The 25,135-nt window shown below is 35.8% G+C and overlaps 1 long non-coding RNA gene across 3 annotated transcripts in view; it reads right to left on the reverse strand.

Moving 5' to 3' along the window:
- Positions 1-25,135, reverse strand: part of LOC123618926 (uncharacterized) — a 566,149-nt gene that overhangs the window by 360,577 nt on the left and 180,437 nt on the right. The window lies entirely within an intron of this gene.

The following is a 25,135-nucleotide window of genomic DNA, read 5'->3' on the forward strand; positions in this document are numbered from 1 at the left end:
GTGGTTGGGTCAGTTCTCAACTTATAGGAAGCTTAGTGGCAAAGAAACATTTCTTGTGGGCAAGGTTATGGTTTGCCAGGCTGTCTCTGACTAGATGGATGGATATGCCAAATTCTGGGGTACATAGTAGTCACATACCTAAATCTTGTTTTCCAATAGTACTATTAGTATTAAAATGGATAATTTTATTTCCAGTTGCCTAACTTGTTTGTGTATCTCTCACTTGGTTTACAACTCAGGTAGGTGATAGAGTGGTATAAACCCCAATGGGAACTATATGTCTTTGGGAGAAAGCATTTTCCATCTATCGTAGCTGGTTGGCAGCCCTTCAGGAGTGGAATTTTCAGTTACAGATCCCTGCTCTTAATGGGGAAAAGATACGAGAATGGTGAATGTGGTTAGAAAAGAAGTACACATAGATCCCTAGGCTCAAAAGTCCCCACCCTACTGCTCAAATGGAGATGTGTTTAACAAACACCATCCTTTAAATGTTAAATATACCTTGAAGGAGTAAGTATATGGATCCTTCCCATTGTGATCCTACTTAGGTACTTTTAGTTAAATAATCAGATTTGAATTCTTCTAATTGAAATAAACTAATATATTGGATTGGCAACTTTAACTACTAAGAGCAATACTTTTTAAAAATTGTAATGGGCAGCATAATGTTCCTGAAATCAGGGAGAGGGTTGTCATAAGATGGGGGAGAAGAAGGTGAACAAAATGAGAAGACAGTCACCTTTGCATCTATTCATAGTGTCCTAATGATTTCAGCTTTCAGCTCAACTCCCCCACGTCCCTGAAAATCATCTTCCTTGAGAGCTTTTCTGCTGTTAACACAGAGAGCCAATAACTAAAGAAAAGCCCATCAGTAAACTTCTAAACTAGCTGGAGACATCAATCACCACCCAGAGTAAGATGCGTTAAAGACCAGTGTTTTACGAATATCAACTCAGTGTCTCCCTACTGGGCTGATGCACCGTCTCTGGCCAGTGAGAAGGGTAAGATTAAACAATACAAGAAATAGGCTACCTAGAAATTCAGAAAGACTAAAGAGCATGAAGAAAGCCAATACCGGCCATTTCCTAGCCCAGCCTGGGCCTTTCATCTGAGAACTGATAATCTACAGCACTGTAAACAATGTGGATAAGCAATCACGTAATATTTTTTATTTACATTTATCTAATCAATTTATGGGGGAAGCAACAACTCAGCATTCCTCAGAACCTCTCATGGCACAGATTCAAACAATTTTACATGTAAGTCCTATTGGTCCATTCTATGTCATCAGTGTTTTCAGCAAGAGCCTTCACAAACTCTGTAGAGGAAGCCACTGCTTTGATTGCTTTTAAATTCATTTACTCTGAATTTTCTCCTCATAAATGCTATTACCACAGGAGAGGGATCTCATTGATAAACTCACCTGAAGTAGAGCTCTGCATAGCTCTGACCAAACATTCAAAGTTAAATGGTCACATGCCTCCTTGTTCTCAGTTAAAAGGATAATGCATTCCAGATATCTAACAGCTTTCTTTTCTCTCTCTTTCTCCACAAAACCCTCTCCTCCAGGTCTGACAAACTGGCAGTTTTACCTGAAAAACAAACTAAATCTCTTGGTGCCTTCCTATTCTTTTCTATAACCAACCTAAAAATCCCTACAAGTCACAGATTACCTTTTTGTTTGCTTCTATCTTATTTTATTAAAATCACTTTACATAAAATGTAACAAGTCAAACACCTGACATAAATAAAGAAAAGGTACTTGCTTCAAAGAGTGCCTTAATAAACTGGTTCCTTCCTCTCTGGTTATCAACTTCAAAAAATGCCAAAATGAGCCAAACAAGCAAGCAGAAGTCTCTCCCCTGTCTGCAATGAGGCTCATTTCTGTCTGCTTGTGCTGCATGTTATGGAAGCACACATTCTAATGTTAAAATCTACCTAAAATGACCAAGTGAGGATGTTTCTAACCAGTCAAACGGATGTTTCTACATCATCATAGTTCCCTTCCAGAATGTGCTCAAAAGGGGCCCAACACTTGGTTTTAGAGATATACCATAGACTCCCTGGTATCCCACAATCACCCTGGTGCTTTCCCAGGTTCTTATGACTACTACAGAATGACTCTGTCTAAGGACCAGAGTACACCCAGTGTGGAGAAGGTAGGCATGTGTATCCAAGAGTCCTAGAAACCAGGAAGCTCTCTCATGGCTGCTTGCAGTGGATGGACTGGGGACAGGCTGAGGACGAGGATGTCAAGGGCCACAGCTAACCACTGTGAGAACCTCTTCTGATCTCATCTTTCCATATGGGAGTTAAAAGTGATTTCAGGAAGCTAAGGGGTTAGCAGGACAAGCTTAGATGTTTATTAAAACACCCTGATATTTCAAGAAAAAAACTGTCAGGTTGAATTCTTCCTGTATTAGTGTTCTATTGCTGCATAATAAATTGCCACAAATTCAGTAGATTAAACTAATAATAAATTTATTATCTAGCAGTTTCTGTGGGTCAGGAGTCTGGCATATTTTAGCTGGATCCTTCACTTGTGGTCCCACAAGGCTTAAATCAAGATGCTGGATGACTGTGTTCTCATCTGGAAAATCAATTAGGGAAAGATCTGCTTCCAAGCTCCCTCAGGTTGTTGGCAGAACTTGTTTCTGACTGAGGTCCCCATTTTCTTGTTAGATGTAAGCCAGGAACCACCCTGAGCAGCCAGTCTCAGGTCCCTGCCATGTGGCCTCCTCCATGGGCTGTTCACAACGTAGCCATTTCCTCCTTCAGTTCCAGGAGGAAAATGACTCTGACTTCTTTTAGCTGTGAACTACAGACTCTGTTGAAAAATCACACCTAATGAAGTTAGGCTTAACCAGGATAAACCCCCTTTTGATTAGTTCAAACTCAACCAATTAGGAATCTCAACTGCATTGGCAAATTCTCTCCAACCTTTGCCATATAACATAGCCTAACCATGGGAGTGATATTTCATTTATACATAAAAGGCATTTACACTCAAACACAAAGAGAAAGGGATTAAGGATATGTACACCAGAAGCTTAGAAACTTAGGGAGCATGTTAGACCCCTGCCTACCACACCTATAAACCATTAGGCTGCTACTGTTTCAGGACTTTTAAGAAACAACAAAAATAGTATGCTTACATCTTTTAGCCAGATATGACTAAGTGGTATGCTATACAAATACCTAATGTCTGTAAGTATTAGAAATTTGGGGAAATAGCCATCATCACTTCTTCTTATGCCTGTTTCCTAACCAATGTGAGAAGAAATAGACAAGAAGTAAGTGGGATCAAAATACAGTAAAATTATTAATGATGAAGTTACTTGGAAAACGTAGGTTCTCTTATCTCCTTTCTTGATTTAGACTTTGGTATCTCTAGCCTGTCACAGGGAGAACAGCTGGAAGATGGTGGACCTGCTAAAGCACACCCTGTCTGTCTCTTTTCCAAACAAAGGAAACTCACTTGTTTAATAGATACCTTAAAAGAGAAAGCAATTTAGGAAAGAAGTGGATTTGGCTCTGCATTGTTCAAGCTTCAATGCCATGGTTCTACTCTCCAGTTAACAAAGCCTCTACATCAGCATGAGCTAGGTTATGATGCAGTAACAAGAAACTCTGAAATCTTAGCAATTAACATACCAACATATTGCCTAAGCCACAAGCTAAACATTAGTGAGCTGGGGTTCTCTTTTCATCACAGTTACTCAGGGAACCAGACGGATGGTTCTGGGCCTGGGCTTCTTCAATCACTGAAGCAGCAAGAGGAGGAAGTGGTGAATCACATGCCAGCTTTTAACATTTACAGTATAGAGTAACACATGTCACTTCTGCTCAATTTTTATTGATCAAAGCAAGTTGCATGGGCACAGGGGAGGGAAAAAATGATATTCTATCATGTACTTTAAAGAGAAAAGAATCAACGATACTTGATGGACAGCATTAACAGCTACCACAGTGGCTTAATGAATGTCATTCCTCTCCCATGAGGTTTTAGGAATTAAGGAAGTCCCTAAAGGTATTTACTCCAATACCTCCCCTTCTAAAAGTATAGCGTGTGTGATTTCTAAGGGAATATGAAAATGTAACAGTAAGTACAGACAACAGAAAACCTTTATGAAACAGCCATGTAGCACAAGCCTCACCTTCATGGAGATTGCTTCAGTGAAGAGCTAACAAATGCAACTCTCCCAAAGCTATTTTGCAGGCAACTGAGAGAGGTCCTAGCCCCACATGATGGGTTTCAAATAGGAAGAGGGAGACTGTGCCTGCCACATTTTAGGAGGCCGCCTTCAAATTCAGGCTGTGTGTCTGGAGTCGCTGTACCCAACAGGATCTGTGAGCTGGCTCTGTGCTGGGTGAGAAGTGTGAAGCTTGGTGCCAGAAAGCGAGTGCACATCAAAATCCTGGCACGGGTGCTCTTCAGAAACGGACAGAAGACCAACTGTAACATACGGCTCATTCTTCTCACGTCATAAATGGAAAGGCATTAATCACTGGGAGGCCTCCCAGAAATTAAAGTTCATCTATTGGTTATGGGGTGTCAAAAGGCAAATGCGGAGCATTTTAAATTTGCTTAGTTTTCCTGCAATATAAAATCCAGGTTTGAAATGCTGGCTTTATCATCAAAACAGACTCCTGGACTTGCCAAAGCTAACATAAAGAGAGAACCCAGAACTCCACACAGGTTTTTCATTTATAGCATAATTTCCTCCAAAGACAGCTATTTTAAAATGTAGATTAACCCTTAGTGTCTGAATTTTTCCAGACTGAAACTTTGAAACAATGCAGTCCCATCTGCCCACATTAAAAAACCAAGTGGCAAGGGAGGTGCCTAGGCTTCCCCCGTGAGGGCCAGAACCCACTGCGTGGCCTGCCAACTCTCCACGCGGCAGGGAGCACCATGCTTTCGGCTTGGACATTCCTCCCACGGAGAAGTTACCATTGCACTCTCAAGTCCTGAATTATAATCACCTGATAAAAGAAGACAGAAGTCATAATCTGTTTTCTTCTTTGAGAACCCACTAAAGCACATGTGCATCATTAAGGCCTAAGTGAAACAATTCAACCAAACCAGTAGCTCCTTAAAAGTGATCACCATGCGTTCATCAGACCAGTCTTAAGAGTGCAAATATGAATACATGCAAGCCAATTACTTCACATTCACCTTCAAAGTGGAATCATGTATTTTTGGATCTATCTATTCTATATAATAACTTCTGCTTAAGAAAGAAAAGAAGTAATAATTCAAAGGACTGCCAACTGGTAACCTCTCTGTGCTTGTGTGTGCACACGCACACACACGCGTACATGCTTACCTGCACAGTATCATTTTCAAATTAAAACTGAATAAATTTATGTGGGACATAAACTTTCAATTTTCCACACATCTCTTTACTACTTGTCATCCTAAATTCTGATTTACTTATGTATGTTACCTGCTCTAGTAATGTAGAAATTTGTGTTTGTGTGATTTACTTAAAAGGAACTTAAAAAGGAAGACAGCAATATATAAACGTGCTGCAAAATTATACCTCCCTTTGAAATCTTACTGCACTAAACTCAGAGTAAAGATAATGCCCTATATGCAAAAATGCAAACAAGTAATCCTTATGCTCCTATTTGGGCCATTCCCACAGCATAAAACTTCATCTGTGAAATGAAATAAGTACCTTGAAATTCAGCGTAACAGATATGAAGGATCTAAACCCAGTGCATGGTACATATTGGGTACTGAGTAACTGTCATCAATGATGATTTTGCCTAAGCTGCAAAGTTAGTTTTGAGCAAAGAATGATTAAGAGCTTATGCTTTAGGATCTGCAGCCATGGGTTCAAATCCCAGTTTCACCAATTACCAGCTGTGTGATTTCTTAGGAATGGAATCAAAGGTAAAGACACACACTGAGGAATCACGAGAAGATGTGAGATTTCTCAAAGGGGAGGAGTAGACAGAAGTAATTTCATGGATGTGAGAAGAAACTAGAGCATGGAGGAGGACTAATCTCTCAGGCTGAAGAGCTAGAGAAGTGGAATTACTAGAAAACCAGGATAGGGAAGATTTTTAAAAAGAAGATAAGTTACTAAACTGCCAAATTCTGTTGCATAATAAGATCACTACCCACAGATCCATGGAAGCTGGAACAGAAGGATTTTAAACCTGGACCCTTTGCTGGCATCTTTCCCTGAATCTCTGCCTGATGGGGCTGTTGAAGCAGCACTGGAATAGCACAGGTTCCAAGGAATTCTAAACAGAGCACCAGCCTCAGAGACACTGGTCTTTAGGTCCAGAGGCATAATTAAAAGACCCAGAACAGAAATTCCAAAGACTTCACCTTCCTGAACTGTGTCTGCTCAATCAAGCTTCAGAAGAGAAACTGTTATCAACAAGCACAGAACATGATTTAAAAAAAAAAAGCTTCAGACTGACTGATAACTAACAAAGTAACTGCTGTTAAACACCTTCTCACCTTCAGCACTGAGTACTTACTTGCTGGATAAAAAATATTTTTAAAACAGAACACAAATGCAAACAGTAATGAATTGTAAACATAAATAAGATAAACATTTGTCATAAAATCACATTATTTATTCTCCACTCTTGAGATTTTATCCCTATCCTTTATTTCTCTTCCAAACATTCATTTTACTTTTTTTTTTAAAGTGACTGTCTATCATTGGATCAAATTTAAGCCTTTAGAGAATAACGCTGCTTCCACATACCTTTCTTTACACACAGCCTCTAGTGAATTCAATTTTTTTTTTACCCTATTTGGCTTTCTAATCCAGTGAGAAATAGCTTATTTTAAATAAAAGGAGGAAGTCAATTTACCCTTAAACCCAGAGGTTAATCTCCATGTAAGCCATCTTTGGCATATTTAATTGATGTGAGAAATTTTGCTGGGATAACTTTTGCAGGGGCTTCATAGAATGCTCTTCAGAAGGCCTTTTTGGATCTCATGAAATCTCCAGACTTCATGCTCAAAATAACATTTTTAGGCAAAGGGTTATGTTCACATACTGTGAATACAGGGGTTTCAGAGGTTAATACAGAAATGTTGTACATATTTCATGGGAACGTTTTAGTTCATGGAATACATCCACTTTTTGCACCAAATTAAATAGGTTCCAAATAGTAACTTCATCTATTTGACAAATATTTACTGAGCACTTAGTATGAGCACTATAGAGAATTTTGAGATATTACATATTAATAATACTAGATCTTTAGGTGGAAAGAAATTAACACTGTTGATGGTCAACTATATGTTCTATTCTTGGATTAAGTAGGTATCTACCAACACACAAATATAGGCAATCCAAGGTTGCATGCATGTGGCGAATACATACTATAAGCTTAAAGGGTTGGAATTAATTTGTGTGTAATCACAGAGTGCTTCATGAAGAAGGTGGTGTTTCCACTTGAAAAATCTAAGATTTTAATTTATTAATTACAGCATACTCAGGGAGATGGGGATGATATAAGCTGTCACAAGAATATGAAAATCTAAATACTTAAACTCCTAAAGGAAAGGAGTGTAGACTAAGTTTCCTTGAGGGAAAAATTCTTTAGGGATTAGAGAGGTGAAAGCAGGAACATATGGTGAGGTCTTTAAGACCAGGGTGAGGCTTCTTATTAATTTAGTAGAGAGGTGGATGATATAAAGCTTTGATAACTGCATGTTTTAGGAAGATCAATCTATCAGAGGCATATGAAAGACTGGAATAAGGAAAATCGGGGAAGAGTGCATCATAGTGGAAGACTAATAACTGCATGAAAAGCACAAAAGGTTAAGGGTTGCAGTAAGATACTAGTTTTAAGTTTCAGTATCTGGGAGTTACAGAGGCAAAATTAACAGAAATAAAGCATCTTAAGAAACAGTTTGGAAGGGCAAGGTGAGTGTAGTTTTAGGTAAGTTGAGAGAGGTGTCCCCAATATGTATGCAGAGAGAAGCGGTGTTTTACTAGGGTGTGTGCTGCATGCGTTACCAATCATCTGCCGTAATGAGCAGGATTACAGACCACACAGCAACACTGATTAGTGGACTTCAGGCATATTTCTTCTTCAAACTCTACTGTGAAATGGAAAGCAAATCAAACTTCGGTAACTCTTTTGATAAGATTATGAATATTTGCTACCAGAAGAAGAGAGCAGCAGTTGGTTTCGTGTATTTCAGAAATGCACCAAAGAAATAAATAGAAAAACATCTCTTTCAGGTCTGCTTGATTTGTTATTGTTCAGGAGGAAAAAAAGCTGTAATTATTTCATCTAGTTAAAAAAGAAGAAATAGTCCAGGACTATACTGAATAAACCAAATTTAGACAAACTGTCCAAATAAAAGAAAACACAATGCTGTAAGTTAAATTTCTGTATCCCAGCCAAATATTAAAAACAAAGCTCCCTACCTTTGCAGTTTACAAAATACCTAGATGCCCAGTAGAGAGGTGGCTTCTCCTACTCCAGCTCTTCATCTTTCCCACACCCCACATCACCTTCACTCTGCCTCCCCCGCCTCCTCCATGGGTAACACGATATGAACAGTGTTTAGACTTATGAGTTGCAATATAAATATTTAAAATCTTGAGTAGAATATTAGCCACATGTCTGCCACTAACCTCACTTGTAGTAAGGTGATTAAATTACTATCTGCTTAGTTAACCTCTGGATTTGACTCATCATAAGGATCTCATAGTTTTAACATTTTTAAACAACACAAACAATGGGGAATCAACTTAATGATATGCATAGGAATCATTTTAATGCTTTTATTTGTATAAGTATCATCATAATAGCAAGGCCACAGAGATTAAACAAGACTGAAGAAATAATTTGTTTGCAAAACCCACCAACTGAAAAATTGGCCACGCCTATCTCAGCTAAACACACATCCAAATGAAAGTCATTATTCTGGTAACTAGCATTAAAAAAAGTGCTAGAACAACTTGAAAATTCCAGTAACCATTTGCCTGGGAGTGTGTATGAATTTTCTGAATAATTATGGCAGCTTTACAGTTTTTTGCCTTGTTGTAGATGTCCAATTCTCCACTGAAAAACTTGTGTAATATCCCAGACACTGTTGGGTTGTTTCCACTAAACACATTCAAAAATAGTGATTGGTCAGATATCTTCAGCACTCCAGAGGAGTGAGAGTGGGGTTATAAGAAGCAATCTTACAAATATACTGATATTAATTGGCTATAAGAGTTACAATCTCTTCAAATGCTTTTCATCAAAAACTCCATTTGAAATTATACGTTGTAAGTTAATGATAACACATTTTCTCTCTGACCCTTTTTCATAAATATAAAATATAAATAATATCACAAATTCTCAAATATGTTTCATTACACCCAACCCTCCAGTTCCACTCTAATGAAGACTTTAATCAATTCATAAATATAATCAATCTACAACTGATCTTATTGCCACCAGACTCTTCCCCTTCTGATTTTTCTTATCCCTATTTGCAAAACTAGTCTTCTTGAAAATCTTTTTAGTCGTGCATTTCCAGAACTTATAACATCTTGTGCATATTATATTAAAATCCATAATCTTCAATAATTTGGTCCTACCTATATCATTTTTCTCACTTACATTATTTTCCATGACCTGCCACGATGTGCCTTCAACTCCAATTTGATGAGTTTCATCCAAATTTCCTGATTCCCCCAACCAGAAATCACTCTCATCCTTAAACCTCATCTCAAATACAGCTCTCCTTAAAATATCCACTTTTCTTACAAAATGCATAAAATATTTCCTTCTACTGTCCCCTTCACTTATCCTACAATTTTGCTTTCTGCCTTGTTATTTTGTAATTATTTAATGGAGTAATTACCTTATACACAAATTCACTTATCTTCATAAGGAAGAGCATGTTATATTTGTGACTGACACAACTGAAAACAGACAGGTGACCATATAATGTCATTTAAACCATTCATTAAATAATTTTAGATCACGTGCCATTGACTCAGGTAATTATTTTTCCCTTTCCCAGTTCCCTATTTTAGTTGTTGGTACGGTCATCTCATTTCCCTCCATTTGTTTCCTATGTGTTAGTTTTTAATCCTCAATTTCTCTAATGTCAGTATTATTTACTTATATCATTCCTTGCTTCCAGAAAATTTCAAGGTGGTTTACAAGAATACATGTTGATCTTGCTGTATATATTGGAAGTAAATAAGAAAAAAAATTAAAGAAGACTATAAAATGCTATCTAAATTCAAATATAAATACATAAAATATAATAAAGCCCTTTAGTAAGCAGATAAGCAACATGTTATAGTTTTCAACTGGTTGAGATCTCTATGTGTATCTGATTTTTTTTTTTTTTTTGGTTTAGCTGTGAGCTTTAAGAGTATCTTTCAATGTATGTGGTTCAGTAGTTAATTTTTGTTCAGTTTTACTATTTTTTTTAATTTTAATAAAATATACAATTCAAAAGAGTTTAAAAGTCAAATGGTTCTACGAAGTTCATTATGAAAAATAGCAGATCTTTATATATATATACACACATACATACATGTATAACTGAATCACTTTACTGTACACCTGAAACATTGTAAATCAACTATACTTCAATAAAAATCAATCCATCAATCCAGCATATCCCCACTGCTACTCCCACATTTTCCCCTCTTCATGGCAACAATTTTTATCCCTGATTACATGGGATTACATCTCTAACATACTTTTATTTGTACTTTTTAGCTGATTATTTTGGTATAATTCACTACATCTCTAAGTAACACGATTTGGGGGGCTTTTTTAAATATGGGTTGTAAGTATCATTTATTTACCTACACTGCACAAGATGAGCATTTAGAGTTCTTTCCTCCCACCCCCTCAACCCCTAAACTCAGAACCATTCTACCAGGTCCCATATCATCTCTAATAGTTATATTGTAACTTATTTAGATTAATATTCAGAGTATGTAATCATGACAATAAATTTCACTCAAAGCTGAGCCACATAATAAACTATTTATGATTGGTTTTCTCTTTCTATAGTTTACCCTATATTTATCACATATTTCTTGCTTTATTCATTTGCTTGGTTCTCTTTACATTCATAACTAACTCAATCCCACCTCTTTATCAATTACTAAATCTCCTCTCTTAATTTCAACTGCTTAAAAAGGAAGTTTTCATGAAGCCTTCTGACCTTCTGAGTTCCCTATACAAGCAGTACATGGCTCTTATTCTGAGGCTTCCTTTCTCTACCTTTCCCTGTTGAATCATCAATTCTGCAAATCCCATGTCTTCATTATTTTTGTTCACTCCTTTGATTGGTAAATGGTTGAAAATATCTATGATTTTCCCATCACTGACAGCTTGGCTAAGTATACACTTCTAATTGGAAATTATTTCTCTTCAGAATTTTGCGGAAGACAATTCTTTACTGCCCTTCAGCTTTCAACGTTACTCTTGAAAATTCCAGATGTATTCTAAACGTGTTTATTATTAAACCATGATTTTTTCCCTTCTCCCTGGAAATAAATACTATTTTTTTTCTTTTGTCCCCATAGTTATGAATTTTTGTGATGGTGTGCTTTGGTTTGAGTCTGCTTTCCATCTTTTTTAAAAACAAAAACAAAAAACAAACAACAACAACAAAAAACAAACTCAAGGACTAATGCAATCTGAGGAAAATCTCCTTGGTTTATTCCAAGAAAATAATGAATGTTTTACTTCCTTGTTTTTTCTATTTTCTATGGGATTCCTATTTTTGAGATATTGGACCTACTGGGCTGGTCTTCTAAATTTCTTTTCTCTCGTTTTCAATATTTTTGACATTTTGCTCTACTTTCTGGGAGATTTTCTCAATTTCATTATTCCAACTCTTTATTAATACATTTTTTTACCAAGTTTTTAATTTTCAACTATTTTTTTCTGCTCTCTGTATGTCCGTTTTTGTAGTAACCTGTTCTTGTTTCATGGTTAAAATATTTCTTCTTTTTCTTTTTTTTTTTTTTTTTAAGTTTTTTGTTCCTCATATATTTTCCCTCTCTCATCTTCCAATTGTTTTGTTATGGTTTCTGTACTTCAAGTCAGAGTCTAACATGGTAACCCTTGTTTATCTGCCAATATTGTTTAGATAACTATAGAATTTCTGTTTCTCAATTCCTAATTCCACTTCACGATGGGAAGTATAAGGCTTCTGATATATAAACTCCATTTTAAAGATGAAGAGGAAAAGAAAAAGATAACAAGTGTATATTATACATATGTGTAAGTTTACACTTATACATTTGAGGGTTTAGTTGAAAAGTTAAAGAAAAGTCAAAATAAGCCTTTTTAGTAATTAAAAGAAATCATCATTTGCTTCAGTATTTCGGAAAATTTTCTGCCCTAAAGGAGAAAAGGCTTAGAGAGAAATCAGTTTACTAGCCATCAAATAACTTGCCAGTTAAAGAAAGCAGAAAATTCTGGCCCACAGAGTGCTTGTTTTCAGACAAAGTGAGATTTGTACTTCTCCCCAAATGCTCTGTAGGAATTTAGGTTAAAGTTAGAAAGATGGAAATTCCATTCACAAGTGACTAATTTTTTAAGTCTATTAATAGCTATCATTTGCAGATTCTTTAGGAGATAGGTAATAAATAGATAGATATTCACAATTTTATGCCTAAAGGCAATCCATCACAGATCTCCAGCTTACTAGCCAACTGAGAAAGAAAAATAAGCAGCAGAACTAAGGATTAGTCATATAAGCACTATAGATATTATTTTTCAAATGACCTTCATTATATCTATAAGAAAACTGGTGAACAACTCTATTTAAAAAATACTACTTGAGAGTTAGTTAAAAATCATTCTCAAGCACACAAACAACCATAACAACATAATTCAAATATGAACGGAGTTCAATTCAAAACTGAACGGAGTTACCAAAAAAATAAAAAAAATCAAAAAATAATACTCTAAAAAAGCAGTAAATCATGCAGAAGAAACAAAGTTATAATGGTATATTTTTTCACTACGACAAAATTCTTCTTGGAGTTTTTTTTCCCTTATTTGATTTCTCTTTAAGAAATAAGCTAAGGAGATATGAAAAGACTAGCAAATACGCTTTAGTAAATACCAAAGAATTTACAGATATTAGCTGGAGAATTTTTTTAACTTTGAAGTAATGTTTACAATAGGAACTAAACAATACATCTTGAATTCATTCAGTTGAACTTGAATTTATTTCTAAAATGTTCAACAAAATTGATAAAAATGAAAATATTCTAAAGCCATTTAATATCTCCAATTTGAAAAATATAAAAAGTTTTACTAAACACATTTACATTAAATGCTATAACAAGTAACAATAGTACACGATTCTGAGCAATGTAATTCTTAATCATATCTATGCTTATATCAAATATATAAGCATTATGTTTTAAAACATACAACCTGACAGTCATCTCCTCTTTAAATTTCTCAACCAGCTTACTTAGAATTTAATGACTCTGAAGAAAGGCCTTGCTAAAAGGACACAAAGCAAAGTCTAGGCCAGTTACAAAGAGGCTTTCTTAGACCTGGGAGGAACAGCCTCAAATTCACAATCATTCGGCTATGTCTTCAATGCCACAATTGATGCTGTTTTGCCTCAAAGCGTTTTGGGAATAAAATGAAAAGAGTGGCCACGGTGGACCACAGATAGAGCTGAACCTGAGACCCTTTCCTGGAAAGCACTATTTCCAACAAACCATATTTATATCATTTGATTGAAGACTGGGCAGCACCACAGAAAAAGGGCCATGTTAAAAAGTGAGAGAACTGAATTCTGGTCATATGTGGTCAGTAATTCTGGAACTAAAACATTGAACTTCTCTGTATGCCAGTTTCTCATTATAATGGGCTAAGGCATATAGTGAAATCATATTGGAAAGTTGAATAAATTACAGAAGAAACCCCTATTAAACAAAAATAAATTTCATTAGCACACTTCATTATCTAAAACGTCATTACAGACGTAGTAATACTAAAGGGACAAGGAAATAAGATGAGAGGAGGGCAGTAAAAGGGAGAGGTGAGAGACACACTTCATAACCAACTGAACTCAAACATGGAGTGTGGAAAGGACAGAAGTCACTTTTTAGTCCAACCATATCTGCCATCAGCCATCTGACACCACTAAGCAGAATATAATGGTTTTCTTTACTAAGCTGTGAAGGTGAAGCTATCAACTGACCAACCATCTTCAATAAGATATAACTTATTTATTAAAAGATGTCTTTACTAAACTATCTGGTGTAATGGAGAAACATTTAATTGAAACATATAAAACTAAATTACGAAGTGAAGAAATGTTTTTACTTTGATTTTTCAAGTCTCTTTGCAGACACTGTTAGTCTTCAACTTTGTAGAAAATTCAATCATTACTTTCTATTATTTAAATCAAGGGTGCCCAACGTGTATCAACTGATCAGGAAGAAAACCAGAAGCTGTTAAAACTACAACTTTGAAAGAGCTAAAAATATATTCACCCAAGGATTTACAATGAACTTTTCTACAGATTATCCTTAATACTGTATTAAACAAGAAGACACTTTCCTTGCAATATCTGCATGAGAATGCAAAGAACAATTCTACCAGTTTTTACACCAGAATTCTAACAATTCTAGTCATGAGAGGTATCCTAAGCCATGGTTTCTATAAATGGTACAGTTTTATTTCTTGTTGCCTCTTTGTTTTGCAATGATATTGGCTATGTGCCTGGTGCCTTTTATAAGAATATATTTCTAAGTAATATTTGAATAATTTAGCTTTATTATATGGTATTTACAGGAACAACAATAGACATTCATTTAAAACAGCATTAATACTACACACAGTCTCTAGTTCCTTCCCCTTTCCCTTGACTGTCAATGGAAAAACCACAATAAAATTTGAGGCATTAATAAATTTCCTAGATGCTTCTTTTCTCTTTCTCTAAGGTTAACTAACTTGTCTTTCAATTCAGCATTTGTAGGGTTCTCCAATTCCAAGATTAATCTTTTTGTTGCTCTAATGCAATGTTGAATATTCATTTGCAAAACAAAGACACATGGGCAAAAACTTCTGCAATATTGTCTGTCTACGGACAGCTCTGAGGATTACAATATGCTCAGCTTTCAATTTTTTTGAAACAATTTAGGGATGCAATGTTTAGTTGAATTTCAAGATAGATTCTAATTTTTACATGGATCCTTCTGGCAAGGAAATTCTGGGTACCTTAAGGAATTGAAATAAAAAATATAAAGCATGGATTCTTGAAATACTACCCCCCCCCACCATCTAAATGAAAATGAGCATTGGAAAACATACTGTGGTAATCCAAAACATTCATTATGAAAATCATGTAAGATTTGAAACTCTCTCTGCGAGCTGCATTTGATTACAAACTTCTCTTGGGACTATGCCTAGGTATTCTTGGGCTTGTGACCAGACTACATTGCTTAGTCTACCAACCACCACAGAACATGCTTTAATGTCACTTAATTCCACAAGAACTACACTGTGGAAAAGTCCACATTTTAAATACTTTCTATACTGCCCTGATTTTTTCCAAGTTCCTTATTAAACATTGTAGCAACAGTAAAAATGCTCAATGCCCATACTTCTATAATATTGCTGCTCTTTTTAGTTATCTTTCTTCCACTAGCACTCCACTGATTTTAAATCTCCTTGCTCTGTGTACAGCCACAGGTATAGGTTAGCTCTATTCACACCACAGAAGGAAAAACCCTCACTCTCATCCAGTGGGGACAGCAAGAGTGGCCTGGGATGAGAAGGGGGCTGCAGTAGGAAAGACAGAGGCAAAGAGGAGGAGAAGAGTCATAAAGGATATAGTTATTTGAACTCTGCTATACTGAATCCTATGACCATGTATATTCATTAGCAATATTATATATTCATAAAACATCTAGGTCAAAACAGTTTTCCTCAGTCATCATGTGGTTTGGGGTATGCAACTAGGACATCCATTCATAAAAGAAAGTTATAAAAAAAAGCCCTTATATTTATATAGCAAGTGACAAGGAAGGGAGAATGTTAGATTAATATTTCTACAAAATACTACTTTTATATAAATTAATATCTGTTTAAAATTTTAGTTCATCTTTAATTCTTAGAGGCAATGATAAACTCTTCACTTTAGCATTCAAGTCCTTCCCAATCTGACTCCAAAGTACCTGTCCAGTTTTATCTCTACCTATCATGACACCTAAACAATTATACAATTTTGCTCTAATACCCTTTTTCTGTTTTCTTTCTCCCTCTAGATTGTTTCTATGAAATACCACTTTCATAGTTTCATGTCTGTTTCAAATTTTAGTTTATTTTCTTATTTAAACCCCAATAAATCATTTAAAATATAGTTCAAATTCTTTCTTGATGCCTTTTTTTTTTTTTTTACTTATTTCAACTGTATTTATGAAGTAGGATAAGCCTCTATTCCAGGACCTCACCTTTTTCTGACATCCTAAAGCCCTGTATACAATTATTTATTCAGTCAATAAATGCTTATTCAGTTCCTACTGCTATAAAAGTACATACTTGTACAAGCAGTAAAAATATAGACCTCCAAGATTACAAGCTAGACACGTAAGACAAATTCATATACAACTACAAGTCAGAACATAAATGGCATAGGTAAAGTGTAAATAAGGTGCTTTGGAATGTCAGGGGAGGGAAACTGCATTTAAATGGAGACAATAATGATAATTTAACAAGATACCTAAAGTATTTCTTGAATCCACTGTCCCTTGAGGTACTTTTAATGTAGTATACTATGGAATTATATTTTCATCTTGCTTGCACTCCATCTCTGGTTTGTAAGGGTTTTTGTTTTTTTGTTTTTTTGGGTGGGGTGGTATATATGTGTGGATTTTCTCAGCTAGTTTACTTTTGGCTGCAAGGAATAGGAAATCCTGACTCAACTGGCTTAAGCAATAAAAAAAAGTTTAGGATACCTAAGTTTAAGAAACCCAAACATAGATAGCATAGCATCAAGGTTGGCTGAGAAATCACTAAGACCAGATTCAAGGAAAGATTGCCCCTCTCATCACTCCTTTTCAACACTGTACTGGAAATTCTAGCTAATACAATAAGAAGAAAAGGAAATGAAAGGTATACAAAGGGGAAGGAAGACATAAAACTTTGTTCACAGTTGACATGATTGTCTATGCAGGAAATCTGAAGAACTGACAAAAAAAAACTTCTGGAACAAACATAAAATTACAGCAAGATTGCAGGACATAAAATCAATGTACAAAAGTCAATCATTATCCTACATACCAGCAATGAAAAAGTAGAATTTGAAATTAAAAACACAATACCATTTCTATTAGCACTCAAAAAATACTCAGTTAGAATACTTAGCTATAAATGTAACAAAATGTGCACATGATATATATGAAGAAAACTATAAAACACTGATGGATGAAATAAAAGAAAAATTAAATAAATGGAGATATATTCCATGTCATGGATAGGCAAACTAAATACTGTTAAGATGTCAGTTCTTTTCAATTTTATCTATAGATTCAATGAAATCCCAATTAAAATTCCAGTAAATTATTTTATGGATATCAATAAACTCATCCTAAAGCTTATATGGAGAAGCAGAAGACCCAGAAGAGTCAATCCATCATTGAGGGAGACCAAAGTTGGAGGAGAGACATGATCTGACTTCAACACTTACTATACAACTTCAATAATCAAGACAGTGCGGTATTGGTGAAAGAACAGACAGACAGATCAATGGAAGAGAATAGTGATCCCAGAAATAGACCCCCATAAAGTCAATTCATCTTTGACAAAATTACAAAGTCAATACAGTGGAGGAAAAAAATAAGTCTTTTCAACAAATGATGTAAGAATAACTGGACTTCCTCATGTGCAGACTTCATACCTTTCACAAACTTCTAGGAGATAACACAAGAGAAAATCTGGATGATCTTGGGTTTGATGATGATTTTTCAGATATAGCAACGAAGGCACAATTCATGAAAGGAAGAGCTGATAATCTGAACCTCATTATAATTTAAAACTTGTGCACTCAGAAAGTGTCAGGATAATAAGAAGAGAAGACACAGGCTGGGAGAAAATATTTGAAAAGAAGTATCTGATGAAGGACTGTTATCCAAAACACACAAAGAACTCTTAAATTCAACAATAAGAAAACAAACAATCCAAATAAAAAATGGATCAAAGACCTTAGTCTTTAGATCTCACCAAAGAAGATGCACAAATGGTAAATAAGCATATGAAAAGATGTTCCACATCATGTCAGCAGAGAAATGAAAATTAAAACAATAATGAGATACCAGTATATATCTATTAGAATGGCTAAAATCCAAAGCCCTGACAACATCAAATGCTGGTGAACATGTGCAGTAACAGGAACTAGCATTCATTGCTGGTGGGACTGCAAAATGGTACAGTCACTTTGGAAGACAGTTTGGTGGTTTCTTACAAAACTGAACATAATCTTAACACATTATCTAGCAATTCTACTCCTTGGTATTTACCCAAAGGAGTTGAAAACTTATGTCCACACAGAAACTTGCACATGGATGTTAATAACAGCTTTATTCATAACTGCTGAAACTTGAATGCAACCAAGATAAGCTTCCTTAGGTGAATGGATAAACTGGGGCACATTCAGACAATGGAAGATTTTTAAGTGCCAAAAATAAATAAGCTATCAAGCCATGAAAAGACATGGGGGAAACTTAAATTCATAGTACTAACTGAAAGAAGCTATCCTGAAAAGTTTACATACTGTATGATTCCAACTATATGACCTTCTGGAGAAAGCACAAGTACAGAAACAGTAAAAGTGGTTCTTAGAGGTTAAGGGGGTGGGATGGGTTAATAGGCAGGGCACAGAGTATTCTAAGGAGAGTGAAAATATGGTACCATAATGATGGATACATATCATCATACATTTGTCCAAATCCACAGAGGGTACAAAACCAAGAGTGAACCTTAATGTAAACTATGAACATCAGGTTATTATGATGTGTCAATGTAGGATTATCAATTGTAATAAATGTAGCACTCTAGTAAGGGGTGTTGATAATGGAGGAGATCATGCATGTGTCAGCCAGGGGTATACAAGAAAGCCCTTCCTTCCCCTCAGTTCTGCTCTGAATCTAAATCTGCTCCCCACAAAAATCAAGTCATTTTTTAAAAGTCATTCATAGATTTTTTTTTATACCAGTATCCAATTTTTGCAAGAATGCCATGAAATAGATTACGTGTTCTTTTATATGTCATCAAAAACCTTCAACGGATTTTTCACTGCATTCAGAATAAGCTCAAACTCATTAATGTGGCCTAAAATGAAATGCTGGCCATTTCTACCTCTCATCTCATTTCATACCACTACAGCTCTGGGCACTACCCTCAAGCCGTGAGCTTCTTTCTTTTCCTGACCTATACTAATTCACACATCATGGTGGGTCTTTCTCTTGGTTTGGGGAATTCAGACTAGGTATTGCCTAGCCAGCTTTTAGGAAAAATTCAGCACTCATATCACCTCCACAAAGAGGTCTATACTGATTAACTAATCTCAAAGCAGATTCCTTCAACATTCACATTCTACGTCCCTCTATTTATTATCTTCACTGCACTGTCACCGTCAACAATTATCTTGTGAATATTTCTGTGTACTAACTTTGTCTATTCCACTCCTCTTGAATCTAAGCTCTGTGAAAGTAGGAATCTGGATTACCTTATTTACTGCTAAATTTCCAGCACCTAATACAGTATCTTGCACAGAGCACTCAACAAGTATTTTGTTGAATATGTGAATATCTACTTTCTTCTCTAAAAACTTGTTTACCTAAGAATGGCAAATATAAAGTTGAAACTCTTAAGTAGAGAGACAAAAGATATGAATTTTCTTCCAGTATTAATTCTATACCATTTTTCATAATCAATATTGTATTTCCAAAATCTTTTCTTCCTACCTATCTCTGTCAAACTAATAAGAAGCATTCTAAAGTGAGTGTATCTTTAAAAACAAATCTGGAAAGCAGATTTGGTTTCAATAGTATTTGCACCCTTCTCAGTTGGGAAAGACTCTCAACTACAAAATAGGGAAGAGAATCTTTATGAACTTGTATGTGATGCTTATTCCATCTCAATGCATTTCTACCCTGCCACAGAGCATCAAATTTAAGAAAGTCATGCAGGACCTACCTAGATAATGCACGTGACTTCCATAATCTTCCACTCTCCTATATTCCACTCTATCACAATTTATCAATGAATGAGTCTTTGTGATTATAAATATTATCTAAACTGAGCAATGTCTAGTCTTAAAGAAAGCAGAGGCTGAAACAAAAGCTCACGTACTACTATTTTATTAGAGAATGCAAACCCAGGGAAGTGTGAGTGAGAGAGGAGAATGAGGCAGATTGGAGCAGATGAGCTTATAATTAGATGTTTTATGGAGTTGTTATCAAGTGCAACTGGTTGTTGAATCTTGGAAGATCCTACTTACTCACTACCGAAGTGGAAAGTCTCTTTAGGTCAAGAAAAGGGAAAGAGTTCCACCCTGCATTTGTCAAATATTTGTTCTGCAGAGTGTAAACTTCTGGCCCTTAGTCCTCTGTTCCTTCCCTCCTCCCATCTGAACTTTTAGATTGTACTTGTGTAAATGCCAAGTGAATCTTTTGGGATCTTATGCCTCAGTATCAACAAGGAAGTCCCAAGACTTTGAGAAATCCTCAATGTGATCATCAGAGGACATATAGTCAAGAGATGCCTGCATTCAACCTGTCAGAGCCCAAGCAGATGTGGTCACCTTAGCAGTATCTCATAGAATAAGTGGCCAAAACAAAGAGACAGATAAGGACTACAGGTCTCAAGCGTGTCTGGTACACACACCTACTCTTCAGTCCTGACTGTGAAACTGAGATTCAAAACAATAGGGAATATCTACCTTTAGGGGAAAACACCTCCGTTTATTGACTGTCAGCTGTGTGACAAGTACTAGGCTGAGAATTCATTCAAGCATTTTCCACGTGAAAACTTTAGGGCAGCTGACAGCACAGGCCTATATCAGAGTACTGGTTTGGCTGTTGAGCAGTACTCTCAAAGCCTCCAGGGATCAGAAAAGTTTGGAATTTGGGGTACAAGAGGAAAAGGAAAAAAAATGTGGACTGAGTAAAGTAAAAAGAAGGGGAACAGAGGGAAGAAGTAAATAGTTCAAGAAGCTGCAGAGACTGGCCCTAATTACCCTGGGAACTATTCAGAGACATTTGTGCTGCTGATATTCAAGCCTCAGCCTTGAGAAGAGGACATAGATGAACAAGAAACGTGAATAATCATTTCAGAGACAGGGACAGTTCACATCCGTTATTGAATTCCAACAAGAAACATAAGCAAACCTTAATTAAGACAATTTTTGAAAACTTAATTAAAACCAAGTACCATAAAAGAATCACTAATAAATGTAAGCCACAATATGTAAACAGGCCTGAATCCTTTGCGTGACCAACTCAGGATGGTGAAAGACAAGATCATTATCTTGATGTTTTTTGTAATATTCTAGAGCTGAAAGGAATTTTGGTGACCAGGGATCCGAAATCTTCAAATACTGAAGATGGAACCGTAAACTTGAGAGAGTAAGTGACTTGCCCAAAGTCAAATAATGGCCACAGCAAGACTAGAACACAACTCCCAGCCTCAATGTCAATGCCTTTTCAATAACCTTGGGTGATTTAACTTTCCTAGGGGAAACACAAAGCAAACATTTTCCTCCACTCAAGAAAAAAATTAAATTAATGCATAGGGTGAAAATAGGGCTTTTAATTACTTTTAAGTTATTTATATATAGGATTAACAATGTGTAGGCAAAAGTATACATGCAAAGAAAAGCACATTTTTTTTGATATTTAAGTACAAATTTTATTCCTACTAATAAAAGATTTACTGACCTGATATGAAATAACTAACTAAAATCAAACCCGCCAAGGACTGCCGGCTACTCATTGCTTTGTTCCATCCTTTTCAAAGCATCCCATAAATGTTAAATCTATATCTATTCATAGAACAATGAACTGCCAGCTACTGCTCAAATGCACCACATTATCTACATTGACCAGATCGCTACAGAATCTTGGCAAGGATTCCTTATGTTGGAAACTAATTCATTGCAGTCAGACACATATTTATGCTTTATTTATGTCTCTTGGACAAAAGATTATTAAACAGAATGGATGTTAAGATTACATTAAAAGGTTTGACAGAAAGTAGAACTTCAGGGTGAAGATTTTATCTTTCCTTTAAACTCAACCCATTACAGCTCCCTGTGATGAGCCCTGAATAGACACAGCCTGCTGGCTCAGTGATCACATCAGCTGTATAAGAGCAAAGGGTTAAAGACTTAGAGAAAATCTTGCCCTCCTTTTAAAGAAGATAATAAACAATCTTATTTTGTTTTGTTTCAACACATTGGTAGTGTTTCTGCTATTCTAAAATCTGCCTGTGCCTTGAGGGTCCTGGAGGTAACCTGCTGCCAGTGAGGCAACCTGACTGATTTGCACTGACTCCCAGTGACCTCCCTGCAGGCAAAGCCCTGAGGACACCCTCCTGGTAGTACAGGTGTAGTTTAAAACGCAGGTCCTGCCTGTATGATATTTTTAAATTGTCAGAGTTAGGAGACAGAGAAAAAAATTATTACTAACATGATTCATTTTTTCCCAAAGCTCCTTAAGAGGCTCCAGAAATATTTAGCAAACACTCCCACTGCATTTGTGTTATTTAGATTTATTTTACTTGGAATAAAGTCATTTCTTTCCAACCCACAAGTCCGAGGCTTCTCATTATCCTCAGAGCAGTCACATGACAGATGGTAATCGCTTCTCCTGTGCTGAAGAATGTCAATTGTCACACTGTAGGGAAATTTTACAGTGTGGTCAAAACATGCAGGAGAACTGTGCCAGTCGTTTAAACATTGCAAAAGGCTTGACCCTACTATTTCACCTAAAGATCCAGTACTCACAACTGAGATTGATATAGAAGGATGTGATGTATCTGAGATACTTGGGAACATACGAGTTACTTGTCTTCTGATATTTATATAATTCAAAAACAGCAGTGTGTATGGAGGCAGACATTACTTCGTAGTTGTGGTTGTTACTGTTTTCGTATATTTGATTGGGTGATTGCTTGGGGTTTTTTCCCCTTGAATTGTATGCAAAATTATGCCTAAAATGTAAGATACCTTAGATGAGGGAATATTCTAACAAAGAACGTGTGGAAACTTCTTTTTTTTCCCTTCAGTCATCAAATATTTAACTAGGCCCTGACAAATGTCTTTGACAGTATAGAGGACAAGACTTGTTACTTGCATTTTATGGATGGTAGAATCACAGTAAATTCTAAATAAACCACTAAATGAATGCTTGTTGAAATCAACTGAGGCAAATCTGAAGTGTGTGTTTCTCGTGACATCAGTAGGAACACAAAAATAAACCCCATGGCTCTGGGTAAATCTAAAATATCACCTGAGTTATCCCTTAGTCTAAATATAAACCTCAACATTCACTCACCTACTTCTATAACTCAGAAAATTCTGAGACCATATTCTACTTAAATTAGATTCTTCCTGACTTAAGTTGAATAATTCAGTTCGATGAAAATTTCTTAAGCATTTACTGAGCTTTAATGATACAAAGATGAATAAGATCAAGATAAATATGCAACTCACTTTAATATATGTCAAGTACTATTTACAGGCAAAATGTTTTAGAATCAGAGATGATGGAATGATCAGGAAAGTTTTTATATAAAAAATAAGAGTTTACCTGCATCTTAAAAAGTAAGTGTGGTTTCACCAGATGGAGGTAGTATATGTGGAAGATCATTTTAAGCAGTGGTAAGAGTGTGAAGGTATGAAAGTATATGGAATACCTGGAAATATCTGGAAAAAGCAAGAGATTTCTAATATGACATAAGAGATATGATATTGAAAAATAGCTGGAAAAACTGACTTAATAATTGAGAACAGATAAGCAGGGAGTCATGCAGGCAAAGGACTGTAAGCAGGGAGCAGATATCAAAGGTGTTTGCTGTGTACTCAGGAGTCTGTCTGTTTTAAACAAAGGTGTTACACAATCTAAGTCATCTTAGTATTGGGAAAATAACCTTGATAGTACTGAAAAGATAAATCTGAGAGGAGAGACACTGGGTTGGAATGACCAGTCAGAAGGATTTTTTCAATATTCTAGAATGAATAAGAACCTGGACTAGGGGAATTGTGTAAACAGAGGTAAAGATGAGGTTAGAAAGTAACATAAAATAATCTAAAACTAATTGGATGTGGGATCTGAAAAAGACAGAAGAATAAAAAAAATTTTTAAAGGCATATAACATGGGCAACTATAGGTAGCAAGAACATTAACCAGAGGAGTTACAGTAGAAACAGAATTCAGAGGAATTAACGTGTCTGGTTTGGGATAGCTTGAACTTGAGATGCTGAGGCAGAAAATGTGACCAATTTTAACTATATATTAGTTTTGTCCCTGTGAGTGAGTTCAGAGTTAGAGATGTAGGTTTGAGGTCATGAACCTAAGTGACAGTGAAGGCATGGAGCAGGTGAGGTCCCTGGAGGGAGACATGAAATAAATCACCTACAGTGGTTGGGCTGAGGGATGGCTGGTTTCTAAGCACCGTCCCAGGTAGCATGCCCCAGCAGGCCTCGGCATGCTCCGTCTCCTCAGGCCACTGCTGACTTCTCATCCCACTCCTCAGGCAAATCCCTGCAGATTGTGTGACATATAATCTCTAGTAAAAACACTGGGTTCTAAAGAAATTCATATCAATAAACTTAGAATAAAACTGGAAGGTACAACAGCCCCCCATAGTAATTTGGTTCAATTTTCTCCCTGAAAATTGTATTTACATATGCTCTATGTATTATTGAATTAAACATGTAAAATCTTTGCCTTTTTTGAACTTTGGTCATCAAATTATATATGCTTTTTCTATTGAAAATAAATAAAAGCATTTCAGTTTTTTTTAACAGATAGTAACATCTTAAGGCTAATATTTACTTAAATCATTTTTATGTCAGTATGTACTATCGATATCCTCAAAACTGGTGAGAAATCTATCTATATACCTAACTCCTTGG

This window comes from Camelus bactrianus, chromosome 3 (genome assembly GCF_048773025.1).
Source record: "Camelus bactrianus isolate YW-2024 breed Bactrian camel chromosome 3, ASM4877302v1, whole genome shotgun sequence".
NCBI lineage: Eukaryota > Metazoa > Chordata > Mammalia > Artiodactyla > Camelidae > Camelus > Camelus bactrianus.